The sequence below is a fragment of the Lygodium microphyllum genome, chromosome 6 (genome assembly GCF_053477565.2).
Source record: "Lygodium microphyllum isolate KBCC chromosome 6, Lygodium_microphyllum_v1.1.10, whole genome shotgun sequence".
Lineage (NCBI taxonomy): Eukaryota > Viridiplantae > Streptophyta > Polypodiopsida > Schizaeales > Lygodiaceae > Lygodium > Lygodium microphyllum.
This window is the reverse complement of record NC_141140.1, coordinates 36,044,847-36,062,261: the sequence shown is the minus strand read 5'-3', so window position 1 is coordinate 36,062,261 and position 17,415 is coordinate 36,044,847.

The window sequence follows — 17,415 nt, the reverse complement described above, 5'->3', positions numbered from 1 at the left end:
TACAAGGAAATAGAAGAATCCTATATATGGGTCTCAAACCAAACTCAACTAACTAAGGTGGCATACTAACTGAGCCACGAACTAGAGTAGATAAGGATAGCTATCATGTAGCTATTATTCATGGGCGGTGTACCAACCGCATCTGCAACTGACAAGTCGGTGACATAAATGCACAACGGTCACCCTGGCATATCACGAGTAGAGTTCGATATCTCAACACTCCCCCTTGAGCTCAATCCCAATTCCTGCACACCAAGCAGGTCTCTGAACTTGCGAAGCTTCTCTGCGCCCAATGCCTTCGTAAATATGTCAGCTACCTGATCCTCTGTGTTGACATAAACTAGATCAATAAGACCTAGTAAAACCCTCTCTCGCACATAGTGATAATGCACCTCAATGTGCTTTGTTGTAGCATGATAGACTGGGTTATTTGCCAAGTGTATACTACTCATGTTGTCACAATAAATGACAACTGGCCCATCTGTAGGCTGATGCATATCATAAAGTAGCTTATGCAACCAAGCTACCTCACATGCTGCCATTGCTGCACCCCTGTACTCAGCCTCTGTGCTGGACAGGGCAACTGTAGGCTGTTTCTTGCTGCTCCAAGTGACTGCAGCACTCCCAAAAGAGAACATATATCCACTGGTAGATCGTCTATCAGAAATGCTACCAGCCCAATCAGCATCAATGTATCCATGCAACTGTATCTGAACCCCAGTCTCATAAAATAGTCCATACTGCAATGTGGACTTCACATACCTGAGTATGCGTCTAGCCGCATCCAAATGTGGTTTCCTTGGAGCCTGCATAAATTGACTTACCAATCCAACAACATAGCTCAAATCTGGCCTGGTAATAGTCATATAAATCAAGCTTCCTACTATGCGTCTATACATAGTAGGGTCTTCCAGAAGCTCACCTGCATCTGCGCTCAGCTTCACATTTTGCTCCAAAGGAACTGAAGTAGGCTTACAGCCTGTCATCCCATATTTGGACAGCATGTCCAATCCATACTGCCTTTGCAAGAGCTCTATCCCACTTGGTGATCTAATCACCTCAATGCCCAAGAAACAACACAGCTCTCCCAAATCCTTCATCTCAAACTTCTGCTTCAATAGCATTTTCATATGAAGGATATCTTCATCACTGTCACCTGTCATAATCAAATCATCAATATAAATGACAAGTAGCATAGTATATTTCTCTGTTTTTCTCACATAAAGTGAGAAATCTGCCTTGGCAATCTGAAAGCCAATAGTGCTTCAAGCCATACAAAGCTTTCTTCAACCTGCAAACAAACTCAAGATGAACAGCATGCACATAACCTGGTGGCTGCTCCATATAGACCTCTTCTTGCAAATCACCATGTAAGAAGGCATTCTTTACATCCATTTGATGTAAAGACCATCCCTTTGATGCAGCCATAGCAATGACTGCTCTTACAGTTGCCATCCTTGCAACCGGACTGAATGTTTCTTCATAGTCAATGCCATATGTTTGTGCATACCCCTTGACTACTAATCTTGCCTTATATCTATTCACAGAACCATTTGCATTGTGCTTCACCTTATAAACCCACTTACAGCCAATTGCATTCTTACCTTTAGGCAAAGGTACCAATTCCCATGCAGCATTTGCTTCCAAGGCATCCATTTCTTCATCCATGGCTTTCTCCCATTTTTCTTTTCCCATGGCTTGCTCAAAAGAAGTGGGTTCTGGTTCCTGTATCACTTTGACCATATATGCATAGTGAATGGCTGTAAATCCATCATATTTCAGCCTATCCACAAGATACCTAGCTCTCGTAGACCTGTGCAAAGTAGGTTCACTCCCAAGTGCTCTCAAAACATCCCTGGTCTTCCTTACTCCAGGTGTAACAATAGAAGGAATACCCAACTCATCATCAATGCTCTGTTCTGAGCCACTGGATTCACCATCCACATAAGAGTGACCTGCATTCACATCAAACATGAGCTGATCAACCTTCTCTTTTTCTTTTCGTGATACCTGCATACCACTATCTGCATTGCTTTGAGAAGATTCTCCTGATCTCAATCTGCCTGTCCATGTCGAAGAATGTGAACCACTGCTAGAGGATGCTCCAGGTCCACTAATATTTTGTTACTGTTGCTGTGAATTCTGTGCAGCATTACCATTTTGTGCATCTACATCATCAATCACATTTACTGGTTTATACCAGCTACTCATCTCATCAAAAACAACATCTCTGCTCACTGTAAACTTACGAGTAGAAGGGTTATAGCATCTATACCCTTTTTGCTGCAGAGAGTAACCAATAAAGATTCACTTCTCAGCTTTTGGATCCAACTTGGATCTCAACTCATCTGGCACATGTACATAGGCAATGCAATCAAAAATTTTCAAATGAGAAATACCTGGTTTCCTACCAGTATACCTCTCCTCTGGAGTCATCCCATGCATTGCTGCAGTGGGAGTCCTGTTCATTATATAGACGGCTGTAGCAACTGCTTCAGCCTAGTAAAAATCTGGCAAGTCTTTTTCGTTGAGCATGGCACGAGATACCTCTCCAATATGCCTGTTTTTCCTTTCTGCAATTCCATTTTGTTGTGGGGTATGACTGCATGAATATTGCTGCTTTATGCCATTCTCCTACAGGAACCTTGCAAACTCATTTGAGAGGTACTCTCCCCCTCCATATGACCTTAGGCATTTTATTTGCAGGCCTGTTTCTTTTTCAACCATAGCTTTATGAGTTTTGAAATGCCCAAAAACTTCACTTTTCTTTTTCATAAAATACACCCAAACTTTTCTGCTATAGTCATCAATAAAAGTGACAAAATAATGACAGCCTCCAAGAGATGCAGCTTTAGTAGTCCACACATCAGAGTGGATTAATTCCAATGGCTTCTCACTCTCTTGAACATGTCTAGGAAATGATTTCCTTGCCTATTTTCCAAATTGACAGGCTTCACATACCTTATGCATTTCTGCAACCTTGAATTTAGGCAATCCTGCAACAATATTTTGGGCCTGCATTGATTTAAGTCGCTGTACATTAACATGACCAATGCGTTTATGCCAGATATCAATATCTGCAACTACACCGGTCCCATGTGCAAACATTGCTGCACTCAATTCAAGCATGCCTGCATCCAACGTAAACATTCTGCCATTCTTCTTTCCTTTTGCTATCAAGCGACCTTTATTTTTCATATCCTCAACAAAGCATCCATGAGGATTAAATCTGACCTGCAAGCCCTACTCAACCATTTGACCAACAGAAACCAGATTCTTGGTGATATTCGGGACATGAAATACATCAGACAGGTATTTCTTTTTCCCATCCTGCATAGACAAAGGAATTTTTCCAATCTGCACAATAGGATGTGCAGTATCATCACCAGTCTCCACAAATCCTGGTTTTTCCATTTTCCTTGCATCCTCCATCCATTTTGCATGACCTGTCATGTGGTTTGATGCACCTGAGTCAACATACCACACATCGTTGCTTTCTTCTACACTTGTCACAGAATTGTTCATGTGCTGCACCATAAACAAATGCTCATTTCTGTCATCACCCTGTCTACTAGAAGATGCATAATTCCCTTGTTGCAATTTCCCATTCATGATGTCATTCTGCTTTTTATAGCAGTCTTTAGCCATATGACCCATTTTACCACAGTAGTAGCATTCAACATTGTTGTTTGCATTTTGGCCTCTTTGCCATCCACCACGACCTCTTTGGCTCCCCCTGCCTCTAGAGTTACCACGTCCTCCTCCATAAGACTAGTTTTCTTGAGTTTGCTGTATATTCTGATTTCTACCACGGCCTCCAAATCGGCCTCCTCTACCTCTGCCTCTACCTCTTCCAGCATTTGAGTAGAAGACAACTTCTTTTGAAGTTCCTCCTGAAGAAGATGCACCACCATTTCTCTGCTCCTCAGAAATTAGAAGAGCAATCAACTCCTCAAAATCAGGAAATCTTTCAGGGACGGAAATGGATGTTTGGAACTGTGCATAATCCTTTCCTAGACCATTCAAGGTCACAGAAACTAAATCTTCATCTTTTACTGGCGACCCAATGGAAGCAAGTGCATCTGCAATCTTCTTCACCTTCATGTGGTAGTCATTGATGCTCATATTTTCTCTTTGCACATTATACAACTCTTGCTTGAGCTGCATTTTCCTGGCTTGCGCATTTGTGCTATACATTTTTGACAAAGTATCCCATGCCTCCTTTGGCGTATCTGCATCCTGAATATGCACAATCATAGAGTCTGAAATACTGATAGACAGCCACTACATAACTTTCCTGGCTCTCTCATGCCATGCTTTGAATGCCTGCATTTGCTGTTGATTGGGAACATCAGGAAGAACTGGTTCTTCTTCATTTCCTGCAACAAATTCCCAATATCCTTTTCCCATAAGGAAATTCGTCATTCTAAACTTCTATGCTTGGAAGTTGTTCTTGTCAAGCTTTTCAGTTACAATCTGTGAAAGAGAATTAGACGCCATTACAGAATACTGCAAAAAATTCTATCACTGCAGAGAACACAGCTTCAGCCTCACAAGGGCAAATCTGCAAAACTGACGAAAGTGGTATTTAACCACACAGTCACTTCCTAGTGACGATTTTGCATCAATAAGCAACAAGGATGATTCTGTAACTCCCAATGTCTCTGCGCACAGGCATACGATGCAATTTCTACAGTAACTTTTCACTAACCTGTAGAACAGTGGTCGCATAGCATAAAACTGGGCCTTTTCCTGAGTGCGTGCAGAAAACTTCCGTCTCCAAAACAGGCCTCGAAATGGCCTCAAATAAAAAAAACAGGGTCGCCACAAGCTAAAGCCTTCTCCCGCAGCATATACTGCCCTCTTGCTTCATCGCGAAGGGCGTCTCAACCTGAGACAATGCACTCTTGCAATTTCCGGCTGTGCTACCTGCAGAGATCTACTCCCAAAACAGAAAATGAAAGCAACACTGCTCCTCTTACCAGAACACCGCGAGTTTGGCTTGCTTTCTTGAGCTCCTTACCACGAACAAGCTCTGATACCATGTCAAGATTGTGGGAGAGAAGGAAGGAGTCTCACTTGTAGCTTTCTTGCTTGCACAATGGGGGAATACACACATAGGTGGAGGCTGAAAACAATTTTCCTCTTCTTAGTTGTGTAAGCCAAAAGAACTCTAGTACAAGGAAATAGAAGAACCCTATATATGGGTCTCAAACCAAACTCAACTAACTAAGGTGGCATACTAACTGAGCCACGAACTAGAGTAGATAAGGATAGCTATCATGTAGCTATTATTCATGGGCAGTGTACCAACCGCATCTGCAACTGACAAGTCGGTGACACAAATGCACAACGGTCACCCTGGCATATCACGAGTGGAGCTCGATATCTCAATATCCTCCTCGTTCAGTTCTTCCACATAGTGGATAGGAGCGTCACTCGGTGGATGGGTTAATAAGGTCCAGGTGGTCTAGGAATGCCTGTAGGATTTATTTATCCTAGGAACAAGTGGCTTAATGTCGTTAGATGCAGGGAGGGCCAATGGGGCTCCCCTTCCAAAAAATGGCTGCGACCTATTCGCTAGGTAAGGTTGGCCATATGGTTGTGAGTATGGAAGTCTTCTTGGCAACCTACAATGCGCGACGTCATGACCGAACCTACCGTAGTTAGCGCAAGGTCTTGACCTAGGGTCTTGACACTCAGTTGGCAAGTGGTTTCCACCACAGTACACGCATTGGACGTGTGGGCGCGTTGGTCGTCTCAACATGTCTTGCAACTTGGCTAGTTCCATCTTAACGTCAGCCAAGTCTTGGTTCACCAAGTCTTGGTTCGTCTCGGTGATTTTCCCCTTATCCTGGGATGATGGGGCTGATCGCTCACTCGAGGTTGACACTCTCTCTGAGCTTCGCGAGTTGGTCTCTTCTAGGTTCGCGCTTCTGGAGCTCCGCTCCTTTAGCTGATCGTCAACTTGGATGGATTCCTCAAAGACCCTAGCTAGCGCATCTTGCTGCAAGCTCGAGTTATCTGCCAAAGCCTTGTATAGTTCCTCGTTCTGAATCCCGTTGATGAATACAGTTGATACTACTCTTTCAGTCAGTCGCTCTCCAGTAGGGATTCTCTTGAAGAGACTCCGCACATGGGTCACGTAATCGCAAATGTTCTCCTTCTCTTTTTGCTTAACGTTCATCAAGCATACTAGTAGATTATCAGAGTATCCGGGCTCGAAAAATCTCTTAATGAAGAGATCCTTGAGTCCATCGAAGTTGGCTTGCTCTGTGTTATTTAAGCTTGTATACCACATCCTACCCTTGTCGCCCAAGCAAAGCCCAAATGCTTGAGAGCATTGAGTCAGGTTGTTGAGGCCATTGGCTTTGCAGACTTGCTTGAACTGCTCCACAAAGTTGTAGGGATCATCATGGGGTTGGTACTTATCGAGTTGCTTGGCAACAATAGGGATTTTAGACTAGTTCTTTGAGCTGTGGTTTGCTCCTAATATTGCGAGCAGCGATGTCGCTAGAGCCATGGCACTTTGCTCTATAGCCGTGTTATCGAGTAGCTGCTTCATGAGAAGCTCACTCAGCATTAATTTCCTTCCAATGCTCTCTCATGGTTCGTTCAATTTCTGCCAGCCAGGTTCAGCACCCGCTGCACCTCTCACAACTCCATGCTTTGCCTTTGGCTCCTAGCCTGCTAATCCCTATTGTACTCAGCCATGCTTTGCAATGCCTTGTGGGCTAGCTTTCTCTCCTCTTCTAGATCTGCAATGATAGCATTTGATGTCCTGCCGTGGTGCTCATACCGGGCATGAGTGTCGTAACTGCCGACCAGCTATACTGAATAGCATCTAGAAAAGCTCCTAAGTCGAATTCCTCATTAGATCTGTGGTCTGAACTTTCTTCTACCATTGTCAAGTTATCGTGCTCCACCAAGCTATCGATCAGGTTCAATAGACTTGTCAAATCCACTTTGTCGGCGCCCCTTGCTTGGTCCTACTTTTGTGCGTTGATGATTCCTCTATGTCTTGGGTCCTCTCCTAGAGGTGGGTTCCTTGAGTGGTTTATTTGGGTGAGTTCCTTCAGTTATTGAATACAGTCCTCAATTTATGGCCACTCAATGTGTGTGTCTTTCCTTGTGCACTTGTGCTCAATCACGCGTTCAGTTTCCTTAAGTGTACTTCAAGTGTAGAAATTCAGGGTGAGTGCAGCAACCAATTTCTAGGCATCTTACGCACTCTCGCATTGTTTCGGGCCTAATAGGCTTGTTGGTCATTTTTCTGGCTGTCTTGTCAGGGTTTAGGGTTTCTCTAATATGTTGCCCCATGTCTCTAGGTCTCGCAACTACCTACTTCTAGCTGCTAAGCGGCTGGGCCCTACGATTTTGCCTATTCCGTGTGCCAGAATCAAGTTCTGAGCGTCCTAAGGGCTTTCAACAGTTTGTGCTGCTGAGTCCTAGCTGGGTCAGGTCAAATTTCTGAAAATTTGGTAAAAATCTACACTCGGCCCAACTGGTCCAAGTTGCAGGGTCCGAGTGGGTCACTCGGACGGACTAAGGCGCATGGGCCAAGGGCCGAATTTGGGACTTGGATAGGGTGGACTCGGACGAGGTCACTTGGACGGGTTGGCTTGGGGATGCGGCTGAGTGGTCAATTCGAATGAGGTCGCTCGGACAGGCCGAGGCAATCTGTCCAAGGGAAGTGGGCCAAGGGTCAAATTTGACACGTGGTAGAGGGCCGAATCGGTCCACGGTCCGAATGGTAGACTCGGACGGGTAGAATAGGTTTGGGCCAAGTGGGCCGATTAGGGTTTTGGCGGAATGGGCCGAATGGCAAGGGACCGAGGGCCGCCGATTCTAGGACTCGGCCCAAAAGTGACCGTTCAGACGGGCCGAGCACGGCGCACGTCAACAACGCGAGTTTGATTTCGATCATTTCTTGTGATTCACTCAATCGTACCAGGCACAAACCTCCAGATCCTACCTAAGGGGGTAAGAGAAGGGATTCATATACCTGGATAGAGTGGTGGGCTCATTGTTAGTGCGATCGAATCGAATCGGGCGATAGCTCTCTCTCTCTCTCACTGAAATGGTTGCAAATGAGTCCTCCCTTGGCCTCTTGGCTCTTATACCCCTTCCCAGGTATGGTGTTGATGCCTCCAATCACTCACTTGCCGATCTTAGGCATCACAAGCGAGCCTTTTGCCATTTTTTCATGATTTTTGCCTTGTTTTGCCCTGTTTTGCAACAGTAAACCCTACCCTTCTCCGGTGTGATTTCCTAATCCTATCCTACTCTAAATGCAACAAGAATCGAAAGAAAAATACTGAAATGATTTCTCCATGTATCCTAATCATCAAACAAATAAAATAACCCAAAATACTTACTTGTTTTGAAGATAAAAAACACCCAAACTCCTACCTATCTCAAGCTCCGTTTCAGGGATGAATCCCTTACTTCGATGCTCGATATGAGGCACGCAAGTGCTCAAGCTTGAATCCGTTGGTCGTGGCAACGGAACCAAAATGTGGGAGCTTTCGCTCAACCGCCAAGACCCACGGACCGCTTATTGTTTCAAGCATTCCAAGTGAGCTCTAATGGCTATCTCTCACCTAGCCGACGCACCGTCGATCGTATGAGTGTAGTGAGCTTACCTTAGTGTTGATATGAGTTGCCTCCTCTCTCACACACACCGGTAGCTCCACGATCCTAGATGCTAGCTCAAGCATCCTCATGCCTCCTCCACCTCCAAGCTCCATCCTCCATAGTCGTGCGCACAAGAAGAGAGAAGAGAAGAGAAGAAGAGAAGAGGAGATGGTGAAGAGCTTCACCCTCTTGATCCCTCACTCTCACACCCTCACTCCCTCACCCTCTCACACTCCCTCTCTCAAGAGCACACACAAGCAAGAAGATGAGAAGGAGAGAAGAAGAAGAAGAAGACTCTTGTTGCCACACACCAAAGAATGATCTCTTATTCACTTTTTGAACTATATATATACAAACCCTAAAATCTCATGGGCACCCATCCCTTTTTTACATGACCAGTCATTGTGGCAAGGTCCTTTTTCCATTTCCCTCTTCTAGCCTTGTGCCTCTATCCTAAACCCATCTAATATTTTACAATTGGCACATGAGGGAGCCTGGTGCTCTTTTACAAGAGTTTTCCAAGTTTTTTGAGGTGCCTTCTTATTTAAAGTTGCACTTTTTGCCCTGGTTCATCTTTAGAGGCTGCCTGCATGTCTTTGCTCTTTTTCCATTTTCCTTTTGCTTTTTCCTTCATTTTTTCACAATCTCGACTTGGGGTTAACACACTGACTTATTGAATGTCACACACGTGTACAACTGTATCCAACTAATGTCAGTCACACACATAAAGATAGACTGACTAAAGAGTAACGAGAGCTTGATATTCTAACACTCCTCCTCAAGATCAAACCATCTGATAAACTCTAAGTAGCTGTCTGAAGTATATGAACTTTTCTTTACCAAGAGTCTTGGTAAATATGTCTACTACCTGGTCTTCAGTCTTCACATGAATCAAGTCAATCTGCCCTGTATGAACCATTTCTGTAATGAAATGGTAGTGAACCTCAATATGTTTTGACCTAGCATGGTAGACAGGATTGCTAGCCAACATAACACTACAAAGGTTATCATAATGCAATCTGACTTTGCTTTCCAACTGTATTCCCAAGTCTTTCAGCAATTTCATCAACCAAATTGCTTTGCAAGCTGCTAAGGCAACTCCTCTGTACTCAGCTTTTGTACTAGATAATGCAATAATAGGTTGTTTCGTACTCTGCTAACTAATCATACTATTGGCCAATCCAAATGCATAACCACTGGTTGACCTCCTGTCATAGGCACAACCAGCCCAATTAGCATCAGTAAACCCTATCAAGTCAAGATATTTTTCATATTCATAAAACAACCCATAATCTGTAGTACCCTTTACATATCTCATGATCCTCCTGACTACATCTAAATGTGGTTTGTGAGGCTTCTGCATGAACTGACTAATCAGCCCCACTGCATAACATAAGTCAGGACAAGTAATAGTTAGGTATATCAAGTTGCCCACCATCTGTTGATACATAGTCACATTCTCTATGTCATTTCCAACATCAATCTGCAGCTTGACATTTTAATCAAAAGGTGTCTCCATAGTCTTATATTTAGCCATACCATACTTCTATAACATGTCATGAGCATATTGCTTTTGTAGCATCCATATACCTTGAGGCGTAGAGACTCTCACGATTGTGGGAGAGAAGGAATGAGTCTCACTTGAAGCTTTCTTGCTTGCACAATGGGGGAATACACACAGAGGTGGAGGCTGAAAACAGTTTTCCTCTTCTTAGTTGTGTAAGCCAAAAAGAACTCACATACATAGAAATAGAAGAACCCTATATATGGGTCTCAAACCAAACTCAACTAATTAAGGTGGCATACTAACTGAGCCACGAACTAGAGTAGATAAGGATAGCTGTCATCTAGCTATTATTCATGGGCGGTGTACCAACCGCATCTGCAACTGACAAGTCGGTGACATAAATACACAACAGTCACCCTGGCGTATCACGAGTGGAGCTCGATATCTCAACACTCCCCCTCGAGCTCAATCCCAATTCCTGCACACCAAGCATGTCTTTGAACTTGCGCAGCTTCTTTGCGCCCAATGCCTTCGTGAATATGTCAGCTACCTGATCCTCTGTGCTGACATAAACTAGATCAATAAGACCTAGTAAAACCCTCTCCCGCACATAGTGATAATTTACCTCAATGTGCTTTGTTCTAGCATGATAGACTGGGTTATTTGCCAAGTGTATACTACTCATGTTGTCACAATAAATGACAACTGGCCCATCTGTAGGCTGATGCATATCATAAAGTAGCTTATGCAACCAAGCTACTTCACATGCAGCCATTGCTGCACCCCGTTACTCAGCCTCTGTGCTGGACAAGGCAACTGTAGGATGTTTCTTGCTGCTCCAAGTGACTGCAGCACTCCCAAAAGAGAACACATATCCACTGGGAGATCGTCTATCAGAAATGCTACCAGCCCAATCAGCATCAGTGTATCCACGCAACTGTATCTGAACCCCAGTCTCATAAAATAGTCCATACTGCAATGTGGACTTCACATACCTGAGTATGCGTCTAGCCGCATCCAAATGCGGTTTCCTTGGAGCCTGCATAAACTGACTTACCAATCCAACAACATAGCTCAAATCTGGCCTGGTAATAGTCATGTAAATCAAGCTTCCTACTATGCGTCTGTACATAGTAGGGTCTTCCAGAAGCTCACCTGCATCTGCGCTCAGCTTCACATTCTGCTCCAAAGGAACTGAAATAGGCTTACAGCATGTCATCCCATATTTGGACAGCATGTCCAATCCATACTGCCTCTGCAAGAGCTGTATCCCACTTGGTGATCTAATCACCTCAATGCCCAAGAAATAATGCAGCTCTCCCAAATCCTTCATCTCAAACTTCTGCTTCAATAGCATTTTCACATGAAGGATATCTTTATCACTGTCACCTGTCATAATCAAATCATCAACATAAATGAAAAGTAGCATAATACATTTCTCTGTTTTTCTCACATAAAGTGAGAAATCTGCCTTGGAAATCTGAAAGCCAATAGTGACAAGATACTGTCCTATCTTGTCAAACCATGCTCTAGGTGCTTGCTTCAAGCCATACAAGGCTTTCTTCAATTTGCAAATAAACTCAGGATGAACAGCATACACATAACCTGGTGGCTGCTCCATATAGACCTCTTCTTGCAAATCACCATGTAAGAAGGCATTCTTTACATCCATCTGATGTAAAGACCATCCCTTTGATGCAGCCATAGCAACTGATCTTACGGTTGCCATCCTTGCAACCGGACTGAATGTTTCTTCATAGTCAATGCCATATATTTGTGCATACCCCTTGACTACTAATCTTGCCTTGTATCTGTTCACAGAACCATCTGCATTGTGCTTCACCTTATAAACCCACTTACAGCCAATTGCATTCTTACCTTTAGGCAAATGTATCAATTCCCATGTAGCATTTGCTTCCAAGGCATCCATTTCTTCATCCATGGCTTTCTCCCATTTTTCTTTTCCCATGGCTTGCTCAAAAGAAGTGGGTTCTGGTTCCTGTATCACTTTGACCATATATGCATAGTGAATGGCTGTAAATCCATCATATTTCAGCCTATCCACTGGATACCTAGCTCTCGTAGACCTACGCAAAATAGGTTCACTCCCAGGTGTTCTCAAAACATCCCTGGTCTTCCTTACTCCAGGTGTAACAATAGAAGGAATACCCAACTCATCGTCAATGCTCTGTTCTGAGCCACTGGATTCACCATCCACATAAAAGTGACCTGCATTCACATCAAACATGGGCTGATCAACCTTCTCTTTTCCTTTTCGTGATACCTACATACCACTATCTGCATTGCTTTGAGAAGATTCTCCTGATCTCAATCTGCGTGTCCATGGCGAAGAATGTGAAGCACTGCTAGAGGACGCTCCAGGTCCACTAATATTTTGTGACTGCTGCTATGAATTCTGTGCAGCATTACCATTTTGTGCATCTACATAATCAATCACATTTTAATAGAAACCCTGACACTAGGACAGGCAGCATACAAATCACCTGTATTGTTGTTAGCGGCTCTCATATGCCACCCTGGTTTATACCAGCTACTCATCTCATAAAAAACAACATCTCTACTCATTGTAAACTTACGAGTAGAAGGGTTATAGCATCTATACCCTTTTTGCTGCAGAGGGTAACCAATAAAGATGCACTTCTCAGCTTTTGGATCCAACTTGGATCTCAACTCATCTGGCACATGTACATAGGCAATGCAACCAAAAATTTTCAAATGAGAAATATCTGGTTTCCTACCAGTATACCTCTCCTCTGGAGTCATCCCATGTATTGCTGCAGTGGGAGTCTTGTTCATTATGTAGACTGTTGTAGCAACTGCTTTAGCCCAATAAAAATCTGGCAGGTCTTTTTCATTGAGCATGGCACAAGATACCTCTCCAATATGCCTGTTTTTCCTTTCTGCAATTCCATTTTGTTGTGGGGTATGACTGCATGAATATTGCTGCTTTATGCCATGCTCCTGCAGGAACCTTGCAAACTCATTTGAGAGGTACTCTCCCCCTCCATCTGACCTTAGGCATTTTATTTGCAGACCTGTTTCTTTTTCAGCCATAGCTTTAAGAGTTTTGAAATGCCCAAAAAATTCACTTTTCTTTTTCATAAAATACACCCAAACTTTTCTACTATAGTCATCAATAAAAGTGACAAAATAATGACAGCCTCCAAGAGATGCAGCTTTAGTAGTCCACACATCAGAGTGGATTAATTCCAATGGCTTCTCACTCTCTTGAACATGTCTAGGAAATGGTTTCCTTGCCTGTTTTCCAAATTGACAGGCTTCACATACCTTATGCATTTCTGCAACCTTGAATTTAGGCAATCCTGCAACAATATTTTGGGCTTGTATTGATTTAAGTCACTGTACATTAACATGACCAATGCATTTATGCCAGATATCAATATCTGCAACTACACCGGTCCCATGTGCAAACATTGCTGCACTCAATTCAGGCATGTCTACATCCAACGTAAACATTCTGCCCTTCTTCTTTCCTTTTGCTATCAAGCGACCTTTATTTTTCATATCCTCAACAAAGCATCCACGAGGATTAAATCTAACTTGCAAGCCCTGCTCAACCATTTGACCAATAGAAACCAGATTCTTGGTGATATTCGGGACAAGAAATACATCAGACAGGTATTTCTTTTTCCCATCCTGCATAGACAAAGGAATTTTTCCAATCTGCACAATAGGATGTGCAATATCATCACCAGTCTCCACAAATTCTGGTTTTTCCATTTTCCTTGCATCCTCCATCCATTCTGCATGACCTGTCATGTGGTTTGATGCACCTGAGTCAACATACCATACATCGTTGCTTTCTTCTGCACTTGTCACAGAATTGTTCATGTGCTGTACCATAAACAAATGCTCATTTCTGTCATCACCCTGTCTACTAGAAGATGCATAATTCCCTTGTTGCAATTTCCCATTCATGATGTCATTCTGCTTTTTATAGTAGTCTTTAGCCATATGACCCGTTTTACCATAGTAGTAGCATTCAACATTGTTGTTTACATTTTGGCCTCTTTGCCATCCACCACGACCTCTTTGGCTCCCCCTGCCTCTAGAGTTACCACATCCTCCTCCATAAGACTGGTTTTCTTGAGTTTGCTGCATATTCTGATTTCTACCACGGTCTCCAAATCGGCCTCCTCTACCTCTGCCTCTACCTCTTCCAGCATTTGAGTAGAAGACAGCTTCTTTTGAAGTTCCTCCTGAGGAAGATGCACCACCATTTCTCTGCTCCTCAGAAATTAGAAGAGCAATCAACTCCTCAAAATCAGAAAATCTTTCAGGGACGGAAACGGATATTCGAAACTGTGCATAATCCTTTCCTAGACCATTCAAGGTCACAGAAACTAAATCATTATCTTCCATTGGCGACCCAATGGAAGCAAGTGCATCTGCAATCTTCTTCACCTTCATGTGGTAGTCGTTGATGCTCATATTTTCTCTTTGCACATTGTGCAACTCTTGCTTGAGCTGCATTTTCCTAGCTTGCGTATTTGTGCTATACATTTTTGACAAAGTATCCCATGCCTCCTTTGGCGTGCTTGCATCTTGAATATGCACAATCATAGAGTCTGAAATGCTGATAGACAGCCAGTACATAACTTTCCTGGCTCTCTCATGCCATGCTTTAAATGCTTGCATTTGCTGTTGATTGGGAACATGAGGAAGAACTGGTTCTTCTTCATTTCCTGCAACAAATTCCCAATATCCTTTTCCCATAAGGAAATTCATCATTCTAAACTTCCATGCTTGGAAGTTGTTATTGTCAAGCTTTTCAGTGACAATCTGTGAAAGAGAATCAGACGCCATTACAGAACGCTGCAAAAAATTCTGTCACTGCAAAGAACACAACTTCAGCCTCACAAGGGCAAATCTGCAAAACTGTCGAAAGTGGTATTTGACCACACAGTCACTTCCTAGTGACGATTTTGCATATACAGAAACCAAGGATGATTCTGTAACTCCCAATGTCTCTGCACACAAACATACGATGCAATATCTGTGGTAACTTTTCATCGACCTGTAGAACAGTGGTCGCACAGCATAAAACAGGGCTTTTTCTTGAGTGCGTGCAGAAAACTTCCACCTCCAAAACAGGTCCCGAGATGGCCTCAAATCAAAAGAACAGGGTCGCCAAGGGCTAAATCCCTTTCCCGCAGCATATATTGCCCTCTTGCTTCACCGCGAAGGACGTCTCAACCTGAGACAATGCACTCTTGCAATTTTCGGCTGTGCTGCTTGCAGAGATCTGCTCCCAACACAGAAAATGAAAGCAACACTGCTCCTCTTACCAGAACACCGCAAGCTTGGCTTGCTTTCTTAAGCTCCTTACCATGAACAAGCTCTGATACTATGTTAAGATTGTGGGAGAGAAGGAAGGAGTCTCACTTGTAGCTTTCTTGCTTGCACAATGGGGGAATACACACATAGGTGGAGGCTGAAAGACATGTGGTGGATAACATGTATCCTACAAGCATGATGACTATTTCATGGATTATCTAGGTGACCACTATAGTCTCATAAAGAGGGTCTAGTTTGATTGCTTTGGGTGACCACGATTTATTGATTTGAATGGCCAATCATAGCAAGTAAAAATTTTAATTGAATAAGCACTTAGCCACTATCTAGGCTAAATGGTTCGAGAATCCTCGAGCTTCTACCCACTTAGTGTAGTGATCCATTGAAATGAGAATATATATATTTCCAATGTTAGATTTAATGATTTTGATGGAACCCATAAAATCCAATTCCCATTTCTAAAAGAGTTCTAATGGTGAGATTAGATGAAGTGGTACCCGCTTTTGGGGAAGGGATTGACCAAGCCTCTAGTAAGAAGCACAACGTCAAGTAGACTTGGGGACATCATCATGCATGGTAGGCCACCATAATCCACTCCTTGGATCTTATTGATAGTGATGTCAAATATTAATTGATCTTCTACAATTCCTTGATGAGATTTTTCCAACATAGCATCTTTCTCCATGGAAACAACCACACAGTGTAGTATTTTGGACAAGGTGTGATGGTAAAGTTAGCCCAAGACAAATCCAAAATAGTGGTTGAATAGAGCCATTTGTTTTGCACTATTCCACTAAAATTTTTGTCAAGAATTGTGTGGTGGGGAAACTTTCTTAAGCTACTGCGCCAAACATACACTGTATACACAAGAGGAAGCTCACTCAAGAACACAAGAAGAGAGATGGAGACCAAAACGTTTTCTTGTAAATTTCTTCTTCTTCTTCCATCTCAACAATGTTTTTTGAGACTTTTCTTGTGAACATTTCCTCATACTAAGCCTAGGGTGGGTGAGGTGGATCAAAGGTCATAGTCTATCAAGTGTTGTGGAAAAGAGTCGAATGTTTGAAAAATCATCATCCAGTATGGAATGCTACTCCTTCACACTTGAGTCAACTTTATTCTTTGTTCTAGTTCATAAACTAAACTACTTTTAGAGCTGCTCATAACTATCCAACACATCTCCACTTCATTGGCCAACCCTACCACCTTTCTAGTTCCCAATTTTGCCTCATTTTGGGCTTTTTCTTGCTTCCTCTAGCTCCCTTGTTAAGTGTTATAGCAGTTGTGCATTGTATTTAGGTATATTCCTTATCGAAAATTCTCCTTTATGGCAATTATAAATTTACTTATTAGTTGTACTAGATTGTCTCTCTCCACTTCATATTGTTTCATAAATTTTTCTTGTATCTTTCTTAGCCTTAAATATTTTCAATTCTTTTTGGGTTCAAAGAATTCTTCATCACCTTTTGCTAGTATGTTGCATGGATGTATATATCTTTCTCAAGGGATGCTAATGTGTCATTTATTTTCTCATCTAATTAATATCTTTGATCCCTAGTCCTTTTAGTAGCTCTTTGAATTTTTGTGCAAGGCTTTGCAAGGTTAGGGATAGGAAAGTTGAGGATCCTTCAACCTTCAGCACCTTAGATATTCTTTGTTTAGATTCTACATCTTTTATCATTAGCCTTTTGGCACATACAATAGTGAACTTCACTTACCTCACTTGAGTATTTGTCGTCTTTAGGCTGAGATTGTGAAGAACAAGCTAAAAAGAAGGTATGGTTTTTGCATCTTGCTTTTCAATAATCCATTCAATGCATTCTTTTGATACTTTTCCTTAATCCTTTATGTTATTATGAGCTTATGACCACTACAAAAGAATTTTTTCCACAGTGGGAGCATTCCTTAATGTTGTGGAGATTTAAGGAAATCTT